The following is a 12,694-nucleotide window of genomic DNA, read 5'->3' as shown; positions in this document are numbered from 1 at the left end:
GTTGATTGGCTTGAAGTAGTCCAACACTCCAACTTCCTTTTTCCCGGAGACCCTTGCTGCTTCATAATAAACTGGCCCATGAAACTGCTAAAGACGCACCAGCAGAAACAAACATATAAAAAACTTTATTCAAAACGTCAGTGCTAGCTGGGAACCCTTAGGTCAATATGCTTTTATAGCAGCCAGTCACTACTTTACATGGCTGAATAAAATCAAAGTCTTGCCAGAAGCCGTACCCGTACACAAGCAGATGAATGTACAGCAGCAGACAGCACTAGATGACGAACCGTTTATTCTGGGTGATGACATATTAACACACTTACTAGCCTGAGAGGGTTGTTAGGCAGTTAGATGAAATGTTCATCTGAACAATTTTTATTTGAATTACAGTAACAAACAGGTTAAACTTTGAACTGCCTATCCACACAAAACAAACGCAGCACAGCACTTCAGATACACTGACGAAAACTAGCATTCCACAGCTAACTAAAACAGTTAAGTGCCAGCAAGAAAGACAGGATTCTAATGATCTAAAATGGATTGCAATTTCAAGACAATGAGCAACAGCAGGATAGTTAGTACTTAAAGAAAACGGAGTCTACCAGGATTCATTAAGTTTCTATGAAGAAACATTTCCTAATAAAACCAAACTAAAATGAAGGAGGCATGAGCGTGATAACTTTTGACTGTAACAATTTAATAGCTTGCTTTTCATCCAAAGACTTCATCTCTTTCCGATGAAGTCTTTGGATGAAAAGCGAACTATTAAATTGATGTGCTTGGTGGTGGAGGTAAGGAGTCAATCGTCTAGGTATGGAAACACCTGAAATCCTAGACGTCTCAGGTGAGCTGTGACCACTGTCATGCATTTGGTGAAAACTCTGGGGGCTGTAGTGAGACCAAAGAGCAGGGCTTGAAACTGATAGTGATTGGCTCCCAGCCAGAAATGCAGGTGATCTCAGGAGTGTATATCTTTATATGGTAGTACATGTCCTTGAGATCGATGGAGCACATCCAATCGCCTTTCCCTAAAAAGGGAAGTATGGACTGAAGCATGACCATTCGGAACTTCTCTTTCTTCACAAATTGGTTGAGTCTGCTGAGGTCCAAGATAAGTCTCCAGTCCCCTGTTTTATTTGGAACCAAAAAGAATCGAGTAAGTTCCGAATCCTGTTTGGTCTGCTGGGACTGGCAGGATGACTGTTTTTTTCTAGCAACTTGTGGACCTCTATAGTTGCTTGTTCCCTGAAACTGGGTGGATTGTCCGTGATTCTCTTGACAGGAACAGGAGGAAAAGCGAAAGTTATGAAATACCCTCTGGAGATGATGCTTTGTACCCAGGTATCAGATGTTATGTCTAGCCAGGCTTCAGGGTATAAAGACAAGCGACCCCCAACTATCTCCAGAGCAGGACAGCTGGGCCTCCTTTCAGGAGCGCTGGTAGGGCTGACCAGAGAATTGACCTCTGTCACCCTGCTGTTGCAGACCCCCCTCTGCCACGCAGGTGGCATCATCCATTATAACCCCCTCCTCTGCCTCTAGAGGGGATTTTGCCACGTGTGTCCTGAAAGGCTCCTTGGGCTTTTCGGAACCACATCTTTCTGCCCCTAGGGCCTTTAGGATAAGGCCGAATAGGGTTAGAAAAGCGGACTCTGACGGCAGACAGAGTCTTTCCTTCCTGCTCACACCTGGTCAAAATTTCCTTTACCTTGGACCCAAACAAGGATGAGCCGAGCCATCAAATGGGGTGTTGACAAATGAAGACTTGAAGGGCTCCGCAAAGGAACAGAGACACATCCAGGCATGTCTACGCAGAGCAATGCCTGAACTTGTGGCACTACTCGAACCATCAGCTGCGTAAGATATGAGACGCATGGACGACTTCACAATCGAGTTTAGAGTAGCGAGCTGGTTGGTAACTTTGTCGGAAACCCCTGCAGCTACTGTACGCTGGAGAGCATCTCCTAGCTCTTTCAGGAGATCTCTTTGGAGTCTGGTGAAGTGGGTTAAATAGTTCAGTGATCGAAGAGAAAAAGTCGCTAAACTATACATGCATTTGCCATATCTCTTCATGATCCTAGAATCTCTGTTAGGAGGATGGATAGATGAGGAAGTCTCAGACATTTCCTTCTTGGTGGCCACTGCCACCACCATGGCATCAACAGGCACTCCCTTAGTCAAAAAAGGTTTATCCACAGGGGTGGAGATGAATTTATTTGGCCTCCGAGGGACAGGTTCCATGGACTCCGGCGACTCCCATGCCCTATGAGAGAACAGATCCATGAGCTCGTTGTAATGTGGACACCCCCAAGAGGTGGAAGGTTGAGACCCAAAAGCCTTCAGAAGCACTAACTCGTCCTCGGTAGGGCTTTTGGACTGCCAATCTCCCCTCTGCCTAAGGATCTCTAGTATCTCCGCAAAGGAGGTATCCTCAGAGGGGGATCGAGGGGATTCTTCTGACTCATCTAAGTCAGTGTCAGATGTCAAAGACTCCTGTGGGGAGTCCAAGTGTCTCCTCTTACACAACCTCTTCCTGGGGACCTTCTCAGCGGGAGCCTCTGGAGAGGTCTTGAAGAGCAAGGGACGCCCTTGTGGGGCTACCTGAGGTTCAGGGTCTCTACACTTGGGTTGGCCGATGGAAACGGAAGCAGAAACAGGCGCTTGAGGGGAGGAGGAAGCCAGACCTGATGCTGAAGATGTATACACACTGAACGTGCCTGTCAGTGACTGACATCTTTTGTCGACAGTCTGGAAATTTCTTGAAGCCAGACTTAGATTTTTCTTTAACTTTAAACATAATTATGCTAATGCTTAATCTCTATCACAACTAACAGCAAATATAAAACAGTCTTAACACACACTGTATATATATATATATATATATATATATATATATATATATATATATATATATATATAGTATATAAACTGACAAAACTATCTAATAAACTCTATCACAACTATCCACTAAAGGCCAAGGCCAAAAACTGCCAGTACAACTATTAATAAGGAAGGGGTTAACAGTCTAAATCACACTAAAGTAGCATCAAACACTATAAGTAAATAGAAAAACGTTTGTAAAAACTTGCTAACAGATGAAAACAGTCTCGGGCAATGCTGAAACCAAGAGATCTGTGCTGCGGCAAACTAGATCTGAGGTAATTTCAGCAGTGCATCATGGGATAAGGGGCTTGGTCTCGATCTATTGCTAAACCTTGAGCTTTGCTATCGGCCATGTCGGAGCCGCGGATTGGCTCCGAACCCATCAGTGAGAATAAATGGCGAGATTTAACAACTTCACATCTACCGTTCCACAGTTAACTAAAACAGTTAAGTGCCAGCAAGAAAGACAGGATTCTAATGACCTAAAATGGACGGCAATTTCAAGACAATGAGCAACAGCAGGATAGTTAGTACTTAAAGAAAATTGAGTCTACCAGGATTCATTAAGTTTCTATGAAGAAACATTTCCTAATAAAACCAAACAAAAATGAAGGAGGCACAAGCGTGATAACTTTTAACCGTAACAGTTTAATAGCTTGCTTTTCATCCAAAGACTTCATCTCTTTCTGATGAACTCTTTGGATGAAAAGCGAACTATTAAATTGATGTGCTTAAAAGTTATCGCACTCATGTTTCCTTGTTTTTAGTGGTTGGTTTTATTAGTCTTTTAGCATCACTCAGTGTTCATTTTCATTTAAGAAGCATTTCCTGCCCTCTTGTACGTACAGATATATTTACCCAAAGAAGCTTTCAAGCTGGGAGGGATTAGGGATTAGCAATGTCCTCTTTTGTTGGCTGCCACAGTGCTGCAAGTCCTGGGCGGGCTGCTGCTGTAAAGAACTTTTTTTTAACCTCTCATTTGAGTCTTCGACCAAAGGCATTCAGGAATTGCTGTCTCACTATGCTGATGAAACGCTGGTGATGCGTAGTGAAATCAGCCGGCCCATAAGTAAAAATAGTAAATAAAAGTAAATAAAAAATCGGGATTTGAAGAGGCAACCAGAGAATTCGTGGCACTCCAATATTTTGTCCTAAAAATGGTAAATACCTAGAAATTCGGTAAGGTTGTGAGATATGCCACTAAGCTAACCCCAACAGCCACACAGATGTGGCTAGCCCCCAATCCATGGTGGCTGTAGGTGCTACATGGCAGGAATCTGGAGTAAAAGAGGAGTTTTTGAGGAACATCTAATGGCTCCAGCAGTCTCATATATTTGCGGATGATGCAAATTACTAGCCTGCTGTGGTGGCATTTGCTTAACTTTTTCTTTTTGTGGCTGGAAGCAGTACTGGCTGTGGGCCAGTAGCTTGTTGCATGGTCAAGCCAAAAATAGTGTCAGTTTCACAGGGAGAACAAGCAGCAGAAGCAAGTAAAAATTTAAATATTAATAGTCACCTTTTTTTCCACACAAAAACACAGTAAAAGGCATTTTAAAGCATTTGTCAGCCCCAAAAAGTAAAATAAACAATTCCTCTGAGAAAAAATGGTTTTCAGTTACATTAAACAACTTTTAAACTAACAGGAAAAAGTGTGCTCTCATTTAAAACAACAATACAGTCTTATGACAGTCCATTAAAACAACCCCCTAGCTTTTAAATAACTTTCCCTAACAGGAAAGTATTACCAACTAAACAATTTTTTTTTAACTGGAAGGTTTTTCTGTAAAGGAACCTGATCTGCCTAGGAAAGGAACTGCACAAGCAAACCCATCAATCCTCGAAAGCCTTAGTGGAGTGTGTGAAGATAAGCGAAGGCTGCCAGCATAGCCAGATAGAATTTTGTTGATAATTCTGTCATTTGTAACTATTAATATAAGCCACATGCTTAACCTCTTAAATGGAAGAAAATGCTGCTAGATGTGGAACTGCAAAAATGCAACAGTGCACACTGCTGTAACAAAGCTGATAAGTCAATTCTTTGATGTCAAAACTCAGAACCGAGATGTCTAGATAAAGGCATTCTGCCTATTGTTTTGAGGCCAGATTTAATGGCTAGAATTAGCATGTATAATTTCTTTTACTGCTCTGGCTTCCTGACCAGCTGCAAGATCAAAAGGGCTATTAACTTCTGAGGTCTGTTAGCCTGGGAACCAGAAAGAAATTATATAATCTGAAATGAATCAGTGGTACTGTGTTATCAATTTAAGCAGAGAAAGAATGATGGCATTTGAGCATTTGTCTTGAGAACATCCAACATCACCAGCACTGTCTTGCTCTATATGTAAGTTCATTTTACAACTGTGTTTTCTCTTAGATATAGCTAGGAACTAGGAAGATTAGATTAGTTTTTTTTCTGTATTGATGTCAGAACTTTTCTACTGCATTATTTTAAGCATTTCTCTGTGATCTCTGAACTCTCGACTAGCACTGTGTAGTAAGAAGTATTGTCTTGTGTTTTTTTTATTAAATATTTTTAAATCTTACAACTGTGGCTGTTTTGTACAGAGATAATTTAAGCTCTAGAGTACATTGCATGTATATAGTGATACTGTCCAAGTCACTTCAAATAAGCCTTGACTGTTCAGTTACACTTACCATTAGGATAATAATATTGCACAGCATAACTGGACACCCTTTCATAAGGGCCTTTTGGTAGCTGATAAATATTAGTGGGTGGTGGCAGTGTTTTCTACCGTATAGTCTGGGTAAAATGGGCACAGCTGGAGAACCTGTGCCAGCCTTTCCCAGGAGTATCTGTATGGTTGTATATAACTTATCTCAAAGTATGTGTGCGTCAGCTACTTGGGCAGGGACACGAAGCACTGGTTGGACAGAAAGGGTGTTGGAGGTTTTAGCTTGCCCACTAGGCTGAGATCTGGACCCTATAGCTGTGCCAGTGGGGAGTCTTATTGGGGACCTGGAGAGAAAGGGAGAAACTAGCCCCAGACTGACTATGATCTCTGTGTGCTCTTAACTCATTCACTCCACTTCAGCTCAGGACATTTGCACAGCAGCTTCCAATGGGCAGAACCTAAAACTTTTGACAGAATCAAATTATGTCCTCGCATTTCAAACAAATGTTCATATCTCTGGAACTATAGGGGTCATGACAGAAGTATAAATGGCAAACTCTTCAGCACAAACTACTTTTATAGTGGCAGAATTCTTTAGGTTTTAGGTCTTAAACCAAATTTTATAAGCCACAATAAACACAGTAAATATTACATTTGTAATATTTTGTAAACAACTTAAAATATCTCAGCAACCACAAGTTACATACATACTATAAAGCAGCATTTTATTCAGCTATCTGAAAGATTTCATATGAGGCTATGGAATTCTGCCTGCATTATTTGGTTGTTGAGGTATTTATAAAAATGTGAAAATTATAGCTATATAAATTAATATAATAAAACAATAGTTAATATCTATTTACCTGCACTAGGCAGAGGTCAGATATTAATACACTGAATTTGCCAGTGTGTAAGCTTTAAGATGAAATATTTTCAAAACCTGTACATAGCATGGTTTTGGAATTATTGATGCAAATATGAACAAACAACATTTGACACATAGAGCCGTCAGTAGGGGTTAACTGCAGGTGCACTTAGAGGTGTCCCTCGGATGTAATGAGTTAAGGGAAACTGCACTTTACTGTGTGTGTATTTATTATCCTTCCCCTATGTGGACGCCCCTCACTGGTGTTAGTGGTGAGGATTGAGGCTCATTGACTGCTGGGCCAGTGCACAGGCTTTGCATATTAATTGCCTGGCAGTGGTGGGATATCCACACCACATATTAATTGGTTGGCAAATACTAATTGGCTTGTAGTGGCGTGGATAGTGAATTCCTGCAGCTTGTGTACAGTGATCACTTAAGTTGTTTTGTACTCTAAATCAGACAAGCAGTGAATACTCATGTTCATATCACAATTGTTTTATTTCTTTTCTTAGCTTAGTCAGGGAGAGCAGGCAACATGTCAGCAGAGGAGCATGGAAAGCTGACAAGGAGCCAGCTGGCTGAGATGTGCCAGGCTAGGGGAGTGGTGCATGAAAACCTGACTGAGGCAGACATGATTGTATCTTTGGTCACAGCTGCATCAGAAAACAGCAACCAGGACGACGATCAGATTGTCAGTGGAGATGCACCACACTCAGAGAATGGACAGCTGAACCTTTCTGCAGAGGATTTAAAAATCAATCTGGAGCTAAAGAGACTTGAGTTGGAGGCCAGGCATTTGGAAATAGAAGCAGCTGAGAGACTGAGGTGTCTAGAGAGTGAGGACAATGAGAAACTGCGACGTTTGCAGGCTGAGGAGAATGAGAAACTGCTATGCCTGGAAGTTGAGGAAAAGGAAAGGCAGAGGCAGCATGAAAAGGAGATGCTGACTCTTCACCAGAGTCATGGAGGTAATGGGGAAGGGAGTAACTGGACCCCAGAAGCATAAAAGGTCAGTAAATTTCTTCCACAGTTTAAAGAGGGGGATAATTTTGATAGCTTCATTCATATGTTTGAGGGGGTATGTAAACAGTATGATGTTGACCAAAGGCTCTGAGTACCGTTCCTGACCCTCTTACTCCATGGTAAAGCTGTAACTGTGTTGTCTAAGCTTGGTGATCATGAATGTTTTGATTATACTGTTGTCAAGATATGTCTGTTAGTATGTTTTAAGCTAACACCTGGAACTTATAGGAAAAAGTTTCGCGAGCACAGACGCAAGGCAGATGAAAGTGTGTGCGAATATGTTGCTGAACTGAGCACTTATTTTCATAGGTGGGTGAGTGGATGTCAGGTCACCACTTTTGAAGGGCTAGCAGACCTTTTGGTGAGGGAACCAGCCCTTAGCACTTTGCCTGATTGACATGAGGATCTGTTTAGCTGATAGACAATGTGCTACTTCAGATGAGTTGGGGAAGAAGGGAGACCTATACCTAGCAAGCAGGGCATCCCTGCACAGGAAAGGGAAAACCAGTACTGCTCATGGGTCTAAAGGAACCAATGGTGGGCAGCACAGACTGCCCCAACAAAATCTGTCAGTAGCAGGGGAAGCCACTAGTCCAAGTAAGTGTCCAAGACCTAGGGGTAAATGTTTTGAATGCAACCAGTGGGGCCATGTGGCATACAGATGTCCACGGAGGCAAAGTGGGAACAAAAGGTGAGGGAGCCAGTAAGTGGGAAAGACAAAATGCCAATAGTAGGTTGTCTTGGGACAACAAGGTTACCAAACTACCAAAATAGGTTATATCCTATTGTAGTGAATAGCAAAGAAGCCACTGCTATGAGAGAGAGAGAGAGACAGCCTCTGAGATAATTATTGTAAAACCTGCAATGGTTACAGAGGAGCACTACTTGCCTGGGCAGTCTACGCCAGTCAGAGCTTTAGGAGGGACCCCATTCCAAATACCTTTGGCTAAGGTTTACCTTGACTGGGAGGGTGGAAAAGGAAACCAGCAAGTAGGTGTGTTTGAGGATATCCCTGCAGATGTCCTGATAGGGAATGATTTTGATAATGCAGTACCTTGTGCTCATGCAGTTGCATGCAGTCAGGCTTGGAGACTAGCATGTGATTCTGATACGGATACCTGGGGGAGACCAAACAGACCACATACTTGCAGCCAGGACTGGTGAGGTGGTTACTTCAGGGAGGAAGCTACACTGTAGCAGTGAGACTAAAGGGGAGCCACAGCTGCTTGTGGGTACTGATGCTCCCATGGACAGAGTGACTGCAAAGGCAGAGATGTGTAGTAGTACCCAGGCAGACAGTGAGGCACCACTGTCAAGAGGATGCCAGACTTCCTGTAGAAGAGGAGCTGGGAAGGGTTACAAAAAGAGTTGAGACAGGTTCAGCTCTCAAACCCTACATAGCAAAGCCTGAGGCAGGTAGCTAGTCAGGCACCTGATACTCATGGGAAGGGGGGGTTCTGTATACTGGGACAAAGGGTTACTGTATAGATAATGGAACCTTGAGGGAGGGCTAGAAGGTGAGAGAGTGCAGCAGTTGGTAGTGCCTATTGCTCACTGTCTGGCGCTTCTAGCCATAGCCCATGATATTCCCTTTGCAGGTCATATGGACATAAAATGTACAAAGAGACGTATTATACAGAACTTCTATTGGCCTAGAATTTCCAGAGATGTAGCAGGGTACTGCAGGACCTGTGAGCAGTGCCAAAAGGCAGGCAAGGCAGGAGACTAGGTGAGAGCTCCTTTGATGCCTTTGCCTGTGATTGAGGAGCCATTTCAGAGAGTAGCTATGGGTATTGTGGGGTCTCTGAGTACACCAAGTTCCACAGGGAAAACGTATATCCTAGTGGTAGTAGATTATGCTACAAGATACCCTGAGGCAGTGGCTTTGTCCTCCATTGAGGCAGAAAATGTGGCAAATCCTTTGTTAGAGATTTTCAGCAGGGTAGGATTCCCAAAAGAAATACTGACTGACAGAGGTGCCAATTTCATGTCAGACCTGCTGGCTTGTCTGTGGAAGTACTGTGGGGTGAAAAACCTGAAGAACAACCCCTACAATCCCCAGACAAATGGTCTTGTTGAGAGATTAAACTTTACAATCAAGTCCATGCTACGGGAATTTGCAGACCAGTTTAAGAGAGGGTGGGACAAATATTTCCCCATCTGTTGTTTGCTTGCAGAGAGGTTCCCCAGGAATCCACACGTTTTTTTACCCTTTGAGTTGTATGGGCATAAGGTGAGGGGACCTCTAGACTTGATTCGAGATGAGTGGGAAGGTGAGTGTGAATCTCACAAGGAGTCTGTTGTGGCATATGTCTTAAACCTCAGGACAAGGCTCAGGGAACTCATGGGCTTGGCCCAGAAGGTTCATAGGTTCATAGGTTTATACTAGGCTATCTGCCCTAAGGCATTTATAAGCCTAGCCCAAAGTTTTGTGGCTTACGCCACCCCTTATATGAAAAAATACTGTGCCCATTAGTTTGTTGTGCCTCTGCCCAGCAGTGACACAGAGATGATTCCCGGGGTAAACCTACAATCTCCCATCCACAGGTCAAGATTTCTCTTGAACAGAGCCAGCGAGGTGCTCTGCCTCACATGGACCGGGATTTTATTCCACAGCATAGGGAGTCTCTGAGTGATAAATCTATCCCTCCAGCACGTCCTATTTATATCCGTGCTAAGGTTTAAGTCGCTTGCTCTAGTTGTTTTGGTGGATTTGGATTTTTTGAGGTGGAGCATGTCCATTAATTCCGGGTTGGACATGGCCTTGTATGTCAGGCACATGTCACCTCTGAGCAGACGGTATGTGACTGAATAGAGCTGGAGTTTCTTCAATCTGGCAGCATATGACAGATTTTGGAGTCCCTTTATCCTTTTGGTGAGGAACTTTTGGGGTCTCTCCAATTGCTGCAGATGTCGGGTGAGATACATCCCAAATGGGGCATTGTACTCGATCATTGGTCTGATAAATGAAGAGTACAGGGGAACAATGACCTCACTAGATCTGGATGTGAATCCCTTCATGATCAGGTGGGCAATGTAGAAGGTCTTTCTAACTACTTTAGCAATGTGAGTGTCAAAAGAAAGGCCACTGTCAACCTGGGTCCCCAGGTCCATGATAACCTCTTCTGTGCTTAGTGGATTGCCACCTATATGGTAGCTTGGGGTTACCTTGTTTTTCCCGAAGGGTATGACTATACATTTTTTGGCGTTTAACTTCAGGCCATGGCTCTGGCACCAGCTATCTGTTTCCATGAGTCCCTTCTGAAGGATATCCGTGTCCGATGCACTTTCCACTATGGCCCAGTTTGCAGTCGCCTGCAAACTTTGTCAGCCAAAGTCCTCCCATGTTGGCCTGTACTTCTGAGAAGTAGATGCCGAACAATAGGGGGCCAAGGACCGAGCCCTGTGGGACACCACTTGTGACCGGCTTGGAGTCTGACATAGCACCAGTAACTCTAACCCTGTGGGTTCTGTCCTTAAGCCAGTTTGCAACCCATCTTGTGACATATGGGTTTACATTTAAGCTGGTAAGTTTTCTACAATACCCGAGTGGGGTATTGTGTCGAAAGCCTTTGCAAGGTCAAGGTAGGCTGTATGGACTGCCTTTCCCTCATCAATGGCCTTGGTGACTGTTTCGAAGAAGTCGGCCAAGTTCAAAAGGCATGATCTGCCCTTGACGAAGCCAAACTTGGTCGGGTCCAATGTCTGCAAGTCCCCTATATCTTTGTTTATGAGCTCCATTATGATCCTCTCCATAGCTTTGCAGACTAGACTTGTTAAGCTTATGGGGCGGTAATTACCAGGGTCCGTAGAGGCACCGCCTTTTTGGAGTGGGACCACAGTTGCCGTACGCCACTCCTTGGGCACGTATCCTGTGGTAAGGCTGAGATTAAACAGCTGCCTTATGTGCGGGTTTAATTCCTCATTTAGCTCATGTAGCACACAGCCGGGGACACTATCCGGTCCCATTGATGCTGTGTTTTTAGCTTTAGAGAGAGCAGCTTTCACCTGCGCATTTGAGATGTCTGGGAGGCTACACTCCGCTGGGATAGTTATCTCTCCTTTAGGGGAGAGGGGGTGAAGTTTGCACTGAACCTGTCTGCCAGTATGTTGGCAATGTCTGTGGGTTCAGTGATTTTTGTATCATTTTGGACTAATTCTGAGCATATCTGGGAGTTTCCACCCAGGTTCCTAACATAGCTGAAAAAGGCCTCATGACTGTCCTTTGAATCCATGGCAATTTTTCTCTCAAAATTGGCCTTAGTTGATTTTATGAGTGCTCGTATTTTTTTACTAATAATGATCAGGGGTGACTTCCCTTTTATGGATTTTGTTCTATCATGTAATAGCTTTCTCCTCTTATTGTAAAGTTTGTTAATGGCTGGGGTCCACCAGACTGGACGTTTGCCTTTTGTGGAAAGAGTCTTGGTTTTATTTGGGATTGCCTGATCCATGCAGTCCTGGAGGTGTTCATAGAAGGCATTTGTAAGGGCTTCCGCAGCTTGGGTTGTGGTTTCCACTGGCTCAGGGGCCTTGAAGGATACCACACCAGTCTTGAGTAGTGTGACGTTTGCTTTAGAGAAGTTCTTCACTGTGGTCTTTTTTGTTTGGGGTGGCGGGATGTGGATTTCCAGTGAGATTAGTTTATGATCAGATCTCACCAATGAGGGATATACTTCCAGTGTGGAGCATTTTGTCCCCATGTTTGTGATAATGAGATCTAGTATATTTTCTCCTCTCGTGGGAACAGTGACTAGCTGTTCCATGGCATTTGAATTTATGAACTCCAGGAACCGTTGGGCTAGAAAGTTAGGGCTTGAGTAATGTTTCCAGTCTATATTCGGGTAGTTGAAGTCACCCAATATGATGGTGTTTGGAGCTACATTTATACCCTCCAGTGTCTTCAGGAAGGCTGTGTGGGGTTCCTGAGTTTGAGAGGGTGGCCTGTAGCATGCTACAATTTGTAGAGCAGTTTTGCCTATGGTTAGTTGCACCTGGATGGTTTCCGAAGCTTATGCGTTGCCACCAACCTGGAGGTGTGGGTATCCTTTATGAATATGGATACACCCCTCCTTTTGTGGTGTGGTCCGGGTTTTGGGGCGGAACGCATGATATGAGGTAAAACCTAATAGTGCTGGGGTGCTCTCAGGAGCCTTGAACCAGGTTTCAGTTACAGCACAGACATCGATGTTCTCCATACTGAGAAGGGCCTCAAGTGCGTGCATTTTGAGATTTAGACTTCTGGCATTGAGCAGCATTACCTTCAGTTTCTTCCCATTTTTGTTTT

At 43.7% G+C, this 12,694-nt stretch overlaps 1 protein-coding gene across 4 annotated transcripts in view; it reads right to left on the bottom strand.

The window, feature by feature from the left end:
• The window catches only part of GLB1L2 (galactosidase beta 1 like 2), a 2,046,079-nt gene that overhangs the window by 551,305 nt on the left and 1,482,080 nt on the right, over nt 1-12,694 (bottom strand). The window lies entirely within an intron of this gene.

This window comes from Protopterus annectens, chromosome 8.part0 (genome assembly GCF_019279795.1).
Source record: "Protopterus annectens isolate FY-2018-M chromosome 8.part0, PAN1.0, whole genome shotgun sequence".
Lineage (NCBI taxonomy): Eukaryota > Metazoa > Chordata > Ceratodontiformes > Protopteridae > Protopterus > Protopterus annectens.
Note: the sequence above shows the minus strand (reverse complement) of the source record. Positions and strands in the feature narration are given on the sequence as shown.